The sequence below is a fragment of the Euprymna scolopes genome, chromosome 14 (assembly GCF_053919585.1).
Source record: "Euprymna scolopes isolate OS-2025 chromosome 14, ASM5391958v1, whole genome shotgun sequence".
Classification (NCBI taxonomy): domain Eukaryota; kingdom Metazoa; phylum Mollusca; class Cephalopoda; order Sepiida; family Sepiolidae; genus Euprymna; species Euprymna scolopes.
The window spans coordinates 14,250,866-14,264,051 of record NC_136495.1 but is presented as its reverse complement, the minus strand read 5'-3'; positions in this window follow the sequence as shown (position 1 = coordinate 14,264,051).

Below are 13,186 nucleotides of genomic sequence, written 5' to 3'. Positions count from 1 at the left end.
TGTCTGCTGTTAGATTGTGAAAGGATATTCGAATCAGATTGAGAAAAATCCTGGTTTTGTTTCGCCATATTAATGCAATAAAAAGCTAAGCTTAGTGACCGACTATAGTCGAGGACGACCTGAAAACTCCCTTTTCCTTTGCTGCTAAGACGATATGTAGAGGAGGGGGGTCATTCAGTTCCAACGATTACCCCACTTACACTTGATCCTTCATCTTATAATGCTGATCGTTTAGCAAAAAGCGCCAAGTACTATTTCATAGTATGAATCGATTAATTATTATAATTTATTCATTGTCTGTTTAATACATAGTCTCAGGTGTAAAGTAGACAACAAAACTTCTCTTTTTGTTTCGGTGCAAGAAGTGCTTTCCTTGGTATAAAAAATCACAAAGCAGAGTTTTTGTTATGAAAACATTTTATTTGTTTCGTTCAAAACATTCACAAATGGATAAACGAACTTATGAATGGTGCATGTTTATCGATCCTCGACTCGTTTGTCGGTCTTTCAAACTTCCCCTCCTCTTACTGAATATTTATCTCCCTCTTACTGCGCGAAGACGTGTCTTAAAGATATGAATTGTGGAATTTAATGCCGAACCGGAGAAGTAGAGCATCCTGGCCGAACAAAACTTTCCTGGGCAGCCACAGTGGCATGCCTAGATATGAGCGTTATACGTGAGTAACAATAAACTAACCCTTTTCTGAAAAAGCAAGGTAACTTCTGAGAAAGTAGACCTCCTAGAACTACACCGGACTATACCTCACACCGACAGAGAACTAGGCACACAAGAATGTCCGAGACTCTGCTAGTCTTATTTCGGTATAAAACCACCACTACCACTTCATTGCTCTGCCTGTCTGATTGGCACCTTGTCTCCCTGAGCACTAATAATCAACATGTTAAATAAGATTTGTTTACGTAATTTCACGTCACATCTTTCGTCACCTGATTTCTAATCACAGCTTTTTCGGACATCTAAGGGAAATTGGTGCATAAACGTTTATTATCCATGTTAAATATGCTAGCGAGTAGACTCGCTAGCATATAATTTAGTGTGACGCAGCCACCTATGATGGTCGAAAATTGCCCCAGAACAGGGCGAATGAGAGCTGATTTAGAGCTTTTATTTATGTGATCGATCCATCCTAGGATACCAGCGGATGGCCTTGCTGGTTAAAAATGGTTTGATCGCTGAGACAAAATACACGAAGGAAAAATCAATTTAGGGAACATTAATGATGACATTGTTTGTGAATAGGATTATTGCGTCTTATCAAACCATGTTTTGTCTTCGAAGTGACCTTAAGGTCAAAGCCGAGATTTTGCCAGTATGAGAAAACGGATAATGGAAAGATTTAAGGTTTTCTCGGGGAAATCACCTAAATTATATGCATGGGTGATATGGCCAATTAGCTAATCTAGGCGAATCAAAGTATGACGTTAGGAACCGGGATTGGTTGGAAAAGAACCCCAGATCCGCCAAACCTCACCCACAATTTCCTTTAAAATGAGCCGCAGAACGACTTTAGAGTCAATTGTTAGTTGCAGTTGACGGTCACAGTTTGGACTGTCATCATCTCATGTCACCCTCTCCTCCATTCCTGACCACCGGATAAAGAAAGAAGAGAAATCGGTTGTTGAGAAAAAAGTTCCGTTTTTAGTTGATTGCTGGTGAAGAAAAGATGTTGCATACATTTTTATTTTATTTTTATCCTGTGTATAATTGTACAAAAATAACATTTTCTTTGTAATAAGAATTTATCTCAATAATTAATCTATATAAACGAAACCTAAACTTGTGTCAGAGTCGGTTATTCGTCGCTACAGAACTTGTGATTATCTTATAGATGAGTGATACCAATTAATCTCTTTCAGCGAACAGCAAGTACGAGGAGAGAGAGAGGAACCAAACTCGTCTTGGGGAGGCTTCATGTTTTGACAAGTTTCTGGGATGGAATTGAACTTTATTGCTGATCTGAAATGGAACGCGTACATCAAATCTGTTCTCAAGGTCGCTGGAAAACTGGTGGGATCCTTCTACCGCTCCAGTAGATATCTCACTACTGATGCAATTCTCTATCTCTATAAAAGCCAAGTACGCCCAAGGATGGAGTATTGCTGCCACATCTGGGCAGAAGCTGCTAAACCACTCTATCCTGCCTTGACAGAGTACAAAATAGACTTCGTAGCTTAGTGAGCGATGCCATTTTCTCTTCCTTGCAACCTCTCTACCACAGAAGAGACGTTGCAAGCCTGTCTTTGTTTTATTGAGTTTTCCATGGCAAGTGCTCGTTTCAGCTCCAATCTCTAGTCCTCCCTCGCTAATCTTTCACGAAAAACACCCGCCTAGCTGAAACCACTGTCAATAATTTTCTCCACTCTTTATCTGTGCCTACATCAAAGTGTAGATTCCATGAGCAAAGCTTCTTTCTTAGAAGTGCCCGCTGTGGAACTCTCTTCCGCTTGCCTGTTTCCAATCTGATTACAACTTGGATGTCTTAAAGTCCAATATAAACAAATTCCTGATAAACCGCCCTTAAATAAGACATTTCTAACGATTACTACGATATTATCCCATTAATTACTGCACAGGCAATAACCCTTATAGCCAAGTTGCTTCTGGGCCTTGATAAGTGGTGACTTCCACGTAAAAAACAAAACAAACAAAAACAAAAAAAACAAAACAAAAATAAAACTACCGCCCGGCATCTGTCCAGCAGTGCATATCCTCCCTGGAAACTTCGAGTCAATACATTGGACTTTTTCCTTTTATTTATTTTTTTGTTGCTTCGCCTGCAAATCCCTAATAAGACAAGGACTGCAGGAATCTTACACCGATCCTGTCATCATTCGCAGGTGGCGTCTTCTTAGTCTGGCAGGATCACAGAGAGGTCACATACAAGGAGCAAGCAGCTGACACGGTATAATTTATAAAATTTCATGGACGACACAAGATTGAAACGTAACAGCCGCGAGGAATATTTAATTCTGAACAACAGTCCCTATAGTAACGACCTACTTTAGATGACGAATTGAACATTGGTGACTGTTCTATCCCAAACATCAGAGAGTATTTCTTGGCAGTGTAAACGAATGCGATATACTCGACTGGATTTGAACCCGACACAGCTGATTCACACAATCAGTGTCGGTATACATCACCACACTCCTGCACCCCCTTCAATCTAAGAGGAATGTAAATAGACGTCAGATAGATTATATACTTTCATGTGCTGAACAGCAAACCAGCACTGAACATCTGTTATTTGCATCAAAACTGGTAGACGTGTTTTCAATCTTTGCTGATCGTAGACACTTTTAAGCCTTTTCATCACGATTTAAGTGGCGTTTGTCTGTTAGTAAAATTGATACACTTTCAAATCATAATATTCCTTCGTAAGAGATAGTTCTCTAAATACAGATATCTATGTATTTATTAATGTATGCATTTATGAATGTATATCTATGCATGTATAAATGTATATATATATACCTATATATGTATACATGTATGTATATATAAGTCTATGAATGTATATCTGTACTTATGAGTGTAAGTTTGTATTTATAAATTTATGTTTGTATTTATAATGTATGTTCGAATGCATATATATATATATATATATATATATATATATATGCATGAATGTATATATATGCGTTATGTATGGATTTATTAATGTATGTATGCATGTATGAATGTGTGTATGTATTTATAAATGTATGTATGTATTTAGGAATGTGTGTATGCATGTATGTATGCATAAATGTATGTATGTATTTAGGAATGTATGTATGCATAAATGTATGAATGCATATAGCTATATATCTATGTACTTATGAATGTATGTATGAATGTATATATGAATGAATATGTATATATGCATGTATAAATGCATATATCCAAACATGTATGCATGTAGTTAGAAATGTATGTATGTAGTTAGGAATGTATGAATGCGTGCATGAATGCATGCATAGATGCATGAATATATGTATGTATGAATGTATATATGCATGAATGTATAAATGTGTGTATTTATTAATATATGTATTTAGGAATATATATATATATATATATATATATATATATGCATGCATTAATGTATGTTGGAATGAATGTATATACATTGCTGATCAAAAATTGAAGACCACTTAAAAATCTTATAAAATTTTTTTTTTAAGAATAGATTTTAAACTCTTCCGACTTAAGGTTACCAATACTACAATCTAAAAGTTATGGAAACAAAAAACAATATTCCAAAGATTTACTATAAAATTAGGTTTTTTACGCATGATCAAAATTATAAGACCAGAGACAAAAATTCTATTAAATTGTACAAAAAGTGTATGAAAAGTGTATGAAAACATTCAACATGAAACTTAATAATGAGTTCTACCCCCATTGCTTTTGATGACTTCAAAAATTCTTTGGGGCATGCTAGAAATAAGGGTTTCCATTAATGTATGGGGGATCCTGCTCCAATTTCTAAAGATGGCTTCACGAAGTTCATTTTTTGTTGAATATTGTTTATCATTTTGATAAACCTCATCTATCCCAAACATTTTCAATTGGGTTCAAGTCCGGTGAGCATGCAGGATGTCTCAAGAGATGGACTCCATTTTCTTGTAGAAAGCTAAAGGTCCATTTTGTAGTGTGGATTGCAACATTATCCTGTTGGAATAACCATCCATTACCACACAAACGATGACCCTCCACTATCAAGGATACTTTTTGTAGCAAGCTAACATAACCAGTTGCTGTCTGACAACCCTGCACTACCTGGAGCTCCACGTCCCTTTGTAAGAAAAAGTACCCCATGCCATTACAGACCCTCCACCACTATGATGTGTGAAAAAAATTTCTAGGGGCATGTTTTTGTTATGCCAATATCGCTGGAAGCCATTAGGACCATCTAAATTGAATTTTTCTCACGAGAAAACAGGATTTTCTTCCACTTCTCAACGTCCCAGGTTTCGTATTCACGACCAAATTTTAAGCGGTTCACTTTGTGACGTGGAAGCAACCGAGGAGTGTGTTTACGCTTTTTATTTACCATGCCTTTTTGTTGTAAGTGTCGTCTAATGGTTATTGGACTGCAATAAGCATCTGTAACCGCCTTAATTTGACTAGAAGAAAACCCTCTGTCATTCATAACAACCCGTTTGATTCTCTTATTCAATGCAGGGGAAATTGGTGGGGTGGGGGCTACTAAAGGATTTTGCTTTTCCATAATTCTCAATGTTCTTTAGAAAGTTGCAAGTAACAGTTTTACTGCGATTTACCTTAGCTGCCATTGCTCGTCGTGACAAACCTTGCTCATGGAATCCTAGAATTTGGAAGCGCTCAACTTCAATTAGTTTTCGTGCTTTAGGCATGGTAATACCTTTACTTAGTGATTGCTAATCTTTAACTTAATTAAAACATTAGAATTACCATAAATCTAACACTTTATACCTTTGATCTTATAATTTTGATCATTCCTAATTTAATAAACATGAACATTTTTAAATAAAACTTTTGTAATGTACCTTTTTGTTTGTATAACCTTTTAGATTGTAGTATTAGTAACCTTAAGTCGGAAGAGTTTAAAATCTACCCTTAAAAAAGGTTTCTTTTTAAAGATTTTTAAGTGGTCTTAAATGTTTGATCAGCAGTGTATTTTATATATGTTTGCATGTATATATGTATGAACGTATGTATATATGTATGAATGTATGTATGAATGTATGCATGCATGTATGTATGTATGTATGAATGTATATATGTATGTATGCATAAATGAATGAATGAATGTATATATCCATGTATATATGAATTAATGAATGTATGTATGTGTGTATAAAGGTATAGAGAACTGGAAGTCTGACAAATGTGACCGTATTTTTCTATTAAAGGCTGACTATGTCAATTATTTAAAATATCACAACAGATCAGAGTCACTGTCAACCCTCTTTCCAAGACCAAACATTTTATACTGTTAATGTATGGGGGAAGGTCTGTAAATATGTACTAGTCTTTAAAACGCACATGGTAGTACACAAATATCAAATTCAAGATAGTAATCCCGTGAATCCAATCAAATATATTCCTTTTATCTTCTGCTTTCTGCCTTAGAGGCCGGAGGCTGGGCTTCAAAGTCACTTACAAAATCATGAAAGGAAAGACAGTAACAGTACCGACAACAGATGAGGACAAAGAGAAGAAAATTATCTTTAAAAATAGAAAATTATATATATATATATATATATATATATATATATATATATATATATAGGGTGGGGCAGAAAGAACAGGTGTTTTTGAAATTACTATTACTCTGTTCTATATTGTCAGAAATACATTAAACAGGTACCGTTCTTTAAAAATTAATTATTTTCTTTGATAAAAGTTTCAAATCTGGACAATTAAACATATGGTCTTTGCATACAAGAGCTACGTGAAAAGTAACGAGTCAGTCATAGCTTTTCAGCGAGAATCTCGTCAACATTCTAACCTCGACATCAGACAGTTCCCAAAATAGACAAAATTCTAAACAGAGTTCATTATTTTCACACATGGGGAATGCTGTAGAAAAAAAAACCCTGGGGCACCAAGAACTGCAAAAATTCCACATAATGTAGAGCGCATTCGAAAAGCTATTCTCAGGAGCCTGGAGCGATCTCCTCGGAATCATTCTGTCGGTCTTGGAATTAGTGTTTGCATTACAAGGCGCACCTTACATGAAGAGTTCCACATCTGTACAGATTAGCCATCACACAAAAGCTTCAGCAAGCGGACTATGCGAAGCAGCTTTACTTGCACGTCAGACGGAAGAGATTTTCGAAACAAATGACAACCTCGTTTTATTAATGAGTGATAAAGCCAATTAGTTTTCAGCAGAAGTGTCGTTTTGGGGCTGGAGGAAATACCAAAGAACTGCATAAAAAGCCACTACATAGACAAAAAGGTAACAGTATTATGTGCTATAGGAGAAACTGAACTGTTTGGACCATTTTTGAAGATAATGCTAGAAATTCTGTTACTGTTAACGCAGACTGGTACATCCAGATGATCAATAATTTATTTCTGCTTAGTTAATTCTAATCCAACGATATATATATATATATATATATATATATATATATATATATATATATATATATATATATATATATATATATATATATACATAATTATTTCCACAGCAAACAACGTCGCAGCAAGCCATGTCAGCCAATGAAGTCCAAGATTTGCCCTTATTTGGGCTCATCAGTTAGTCATATCCGAATCCGGGATTCGAAACCTTTCTGCGACGTTGTTTGGCTGTGGAAATAATTATAAAATCTCTCACATTCTGAATATATATATATATATATATATATATATATATATATATATATATATATATATATATATACTATATTATTATTTATATATACACATATATACGGGTAGGGTACTCGTCACAGGGCAAGTAAAATGAATTTCCCGCATAGAACAGTTTTGCACCACTAAAACAGCATTTAGTTTTATAAATATTAAAATCAAGATATAATGATACTTAATCTTATGTCTCGAATCCTTACTCCAATTTTGATCACAATCCATTAGATGATGTTGATTCTAGAATATGTCTACAATTGAAGATTAAGGTTTAATGCATCTTCAGAAAACATTAAAATGAAGAGTATTTTTCGTAATTGAGGTCTAATAGCTATGAATAAAACAATCAATGCAAATCATATTTGTTTAAATTATAAAACAGGATAGTGCGTTCATACTTTATACTCCTGAAATAAAAACTAAAATTTGCGGAATATTTATTAAGTGATCTCTTAAATGTTCACAAAAGTCAGGCGTAGCTGATTTTTTTTAAAAATCCTTTTAATTTCTTTTAATCAACAGTAACATTTCTGCAGAACTCGTTTGTATATATAATAGTCTATGTGTCCTTAGTATGATTTCACAAAAATTAAAAGAGTCTGAATTTTTATGAATGGTTTATCCCCGTTTTTATCCATTCTACCTAAAATAAATTAAACTAAATATAGATTACATTTAGAATCTTTACGCCTAAAGTCTGTATTGCGAAATCCATAGTGATCGGATGTATATATTTAGGTATAAATTCTATCATTTCTTGAATCAACGGTACAATTTCCACAGACCTCAGAAATATATCGTAGTTGTCTATTTTCTTTAGTAAGATTGGATGTCAAAATATGCGTTTCTTTTTAATTCCGACCCAAACTAGGTGAGCATTTGTGTGTTAAGCGCTTAATAGGCCGGTACCTGCGACGACAGTTCATATTTTCGCGTGCGATGAGGATGGTTTCGCTTGATGAATATGACAGTTAACGAGACAAAGAATAAACGAATAGAAAAAACAAAAATAAAAAACTGCAACATTAAAAAAAAGAACGAATGATTGGTAATGCGTCCATTCAATGTACACGTTTATTAGCGAAAATATTTTTACACTTAATTATGGCAGACTAGCGAAAACGCCATTAATTTAAGCCGCTAAACGGACGAAACTTCTTTGTCAACTTTAAGTGGAAGATCAAAATTACTATTTTTAACTCAATATTGACAGGCAGACGAAGCACTATATTTAACTTAAACGTAACAGACGAGCGAAAATACCCTGAAGCGTGAAAGACCAAATGCTATTTTAAACTTAAACATGACAAATGGACAAGACTATCATTTTAAACATAAGCGTGGGTAAACGGTGAAAATTGTATTTTAAACACAATTCTGAGAGACTAATAAAACACTATTTTAAACTTAAGCGTCACAAACAAAACATAAATTTAAACTTAAGCGTGACAGTCAAACCAAAAACTATTTTAAACTTAAGCGTGACAGACAAATCAAACACTATTTTAAACTCAAGCGTTACAGACAAACGAAACACTATTTTAAACTTAAGCGTGAGAAGCCAACCCCAAAATAAGTTTAAACTTAAGCGTGAAAGACAAATCAAAAATAAATTAAAACTCAAGCGTGACCGACAAACAAAACACTTTTTGAAATAAAGCGTGTCAGACAAACTAAAAATGTTTAAACTTAAGCGTGACAGACTAATTAAATATTATATAAAATTAAAGCACAAAAGAAAAACCAAACACTATTGTAAACTAAGGCGTGACAGACAGCTCAGAAATTTGTTAAAACCCCAGCGTGACAGACAAACCAAACACTATATAAAACCCAAGCGCGACAGACAAACTAAAAATAATTTTTTATTTAAGCGTGAAAGACAAACCAAATATATAAAATTTCACTATTTTAAAGTCAAGCGTGACAAACAAACCAACACTATTTTAAAGTCAAGCGTGACAGACAAACCAAATATTATAAAAAATTGAAGCGCAAAAGACAAACCCAACGCTATTTTAAACTCAACTGTGACAGACAAACTAAGAATTAGTTAAAACTTAAGCGTGACAGACAAACAAAATATTGTATGAAATTGAAGTGAAAAAGACAAACCAAACACTATTTAAAACTAACGTGTTACAGTTAAAACCGTAACATTCAAGCGTGACGGACAAACCAAAAATTAGTTTAAACATAAGCGTGATAGACGAACCCAATATTACACAAAATAAAAGCACGAAAGACAAATCAAATACTATTTGAAACGCAAGGATGACAGAACAATCTAAATGTAAGTTTAAAATTAAGCGTGACAGACAAACAAATTATTATATAAAATTAAAGCGCGAAAGATGAACCCACACACTATTTTAAACTCAAGCGTAACAGACAAACCAAACATTAGTCTAAAAATACGTTAAGCGTAGCCAGCTAAATAAAGTTCAAAAGACAAACCAAGCACTATTTAAAACCTAAGCATGGGAGACAAACTAAATAGGTTTAAACTTAAGCGTGACAGACAAAGCGTGAAAAACAAACTAAAGACTATTTTAAACTAAAGCATCACACACAAACCAGACACTATTTTAAACTCAAGCATGAAACCTTAAATTAGTTACAACGAAAACGTGACGGACAAATCAAATATTATATAAAATTGAAGCCCGAAGGATAAACCAAACACTATTAAAAATTAAAGCGTGATAGAAAAAACAAAAAATTATTTAAACTGAAGCTTGACTGACAAATAAGCCACTATTCTAAAGTCAAGTGTGACAGACAAACTAAAAAATATTTTAAACATAAGCGTGACAGACACACCAAATGTTATATAAAATTAAAGCACAAAAGACAAACCAAACACTATTATAAACTCAAGGGTGAGAGACAAATAAAAACAAATTTTGACCTTAAGTGTAACAGACAAATTAAACACTATTATAAACTTAAGCGTGACAGATAAACAAATCACTCAAGCGTGACAGACAAACTAAAATAAGTTTCAACTAAAGCGTGACAGACAAACCAATTATTATGTAAAATTAAAGCGCAAAAGACAAACAAAACACTATAATCAACTTAAGCGTGACAGAAAAACTAAGAATAAGTTGAAACTTAAGCGTTACAGACAAACCGAAGATTATTTTGAAGTCAAGCGTAATAGAGAAAGCAAAAATAAGTTTAAACTTAAACATAAAAGAGAAACCAAATAATGTAAAAAATTTAAGCGTGACAGACAAACTAAACACTTATTTAGACTCAAGCCTGACAGACAAACATAACATTAGTTTTAACTTTCGCGTGACAGACAAACTAATAATACGTTTGACCTTAATCGTGATGGACAAACCAAATATTATATACAATTAAAGTGTGAAAGACAAACCAAAAACTATTTTAAACTGAAGCGTGACAGAAAAACCAAAATTTTTTTAAACTCTAGCGTTACATACAAACCAAATATTATTTATAATTGAACCGTAAAAGACAAACAAAACACTGATTTAAACTAAAGTGTGACAGACAAACGATAAACTAAGTTTAAACTTAAACGTGGCAGACAAACCAAATATTATATAAATGTAAAGTGCAGAAGACGAACCAAACACTATTTTAAACTTTGGCGTGGCAGACAAACTAAAAATTAGCTACAAATTAAGTGTTACACACAGACTAAACACTATTTTAAAGCCTGACAGACAAACTACGTAAATGCTATTTTAACCCCAATCGTAACAAACAAACAAAACACTATTAAAACTGAAGCCTGACAGACAAACCAAAAATACGTTATACGTGACAGACAAACTAAATATGATATAAAATTAACGCATGAAAGACAAACCATTTTAAACTGTAGCGTGACAGACAAGCCAAAAATTAGTGTAGACGCAAGCGTAACAGACAAACAACAAAAGTTTAAACTGAAGCGTGAGAAACAAACCAAATATAATTAACAGCTAAATAAAGTGCGAAAGACAAACCAAACTCTATTTAAAACTTAAGCATGACAGAGAAACCAAATAAGTTGAAACTCAAACGTGACAGACAAACCAGATATATAATATTACAGCGTGAAAGACAAATCAAACACTATTTTAAACTTAAGCGTGATAGACAAACCAAACACTATTTTAAACTCAAGCGCTAGAAAAATATCGAAAAATTGGCCAAAAACGTTCATTTTCTCACCTCGAAATCGACAATTTTCGACAGGGGGGGGGGGTCAACAAACACGGTCTTTTCGTGACGACGGACGGTTCTATGCATGCGCCAGATGACGTCCTGACCTGATTTACTTTAAATAGTTGAAAAACTGACTTTATGCTATCTACGTCGCGTTAGGTAAGTTGATTAACGCGTTGGTTCATTATCGAAACGTTTTGGGTTCGAATCGTCGTGTGAGATGCCTTTTTTTTTTCGATTTTTTAAATTTAAATATTGAACCAGTGTTATTTAAGCCATTTTTCACGTAACGTTTTTTTTTCTGTTTTGTTTTTTTTACTTCGCTTATCCACCCCCGACCACACACCCCAAAACACCCGGGTACCCACCGACTTTTTAAATTTTAATATCAAAACAGGCTTATTTAAGCCGTTTTTCACGTGTTCGTTTTTCCGTTTTCATCGTTCATCTGCCTTACGTTATTTTTTTTGTGTTTTTTTTTCGATTGTTTGATTATCCCCCCGCTTAATTAAAACGTTGTTTTCTTTTTTTACTTCGCTTATAACAAACAAACCTATTGGCCCCCTGAGACTAAATGCATTTTACATTGGTGCCTTTTGGTTTTCTACTTTTTTTTGAAAAACTTAATTATGTTCTGCAAACAAATAAATAAATAAAATATATAACAACCCACCTTTTCCCCCTTTTCTTCTTGTTCTTCCCATTTCCCCTTTCTCTTTCTATCTCTCCCATTAACCCACTATAAAACAACCAAACCAAACACTACAAACCAGCGATTGAAGATAAAAAGCTTGAAGAATCAAGCCTTCTACAACATGACAAAAGGCAGCATGAATACTATTAAGAAAATAACTGGATTCAGCATTAACTCACTCGAAAATGGTTGATATGTCGTAAAACAATACTCGAAAATGGTTGATATGTCGTAAAACAAAACTCGAAAATGGTTGATATGTCGTAAAACATAACTCGAAAATGGTTGATATATCGTAAAACAAAACTCGAAAATGGTTGATATGTCGTAAAACAAAACTCGAAAATGGTTGATATGCCGTAAAACGAAACTCGAAAATGGTTGATATGTCGTAAAACAAAACTCGAAAATGGTTGATATTTCGTAAAACAAAACTCGAAAATGGTTGATATGTCGTAAAACAAAACTCGAAAATGGTTGATATGCCGTAAAACAAAACTCGAAAATGGTTGATATGCCGTAAAACAAAACTCGAAAATGGTTGATATGCCATAAAACAAAACTCGAAAATGGTTGATATGCTGTAAAACAAAACAACCAAACTAAACTTAATCGTAACAAAATGACCAAAATATTTAAAATTAATATTTACACACAGACCAACTTGAGAGTGACGAACCAACCAAAATATTATTCCAACAACCGACGTAAATTTTGTTCAAAACATATGCGAGACAAACTAGAGAAAACACTATTTAAAACTTAAGCATGATACAACGATGAAAACACAATTTTAAACTTAAACGTGAAAGACTGATGAAAATTATATAAGGAATTTCCATCATTATTTCATGCTTATATTTGAAATGAAATTTTCATCAGTCTGTCACACTTTTATAAGCTAGCGAAAATTCTTTTTCAAATTTAAATAAAAA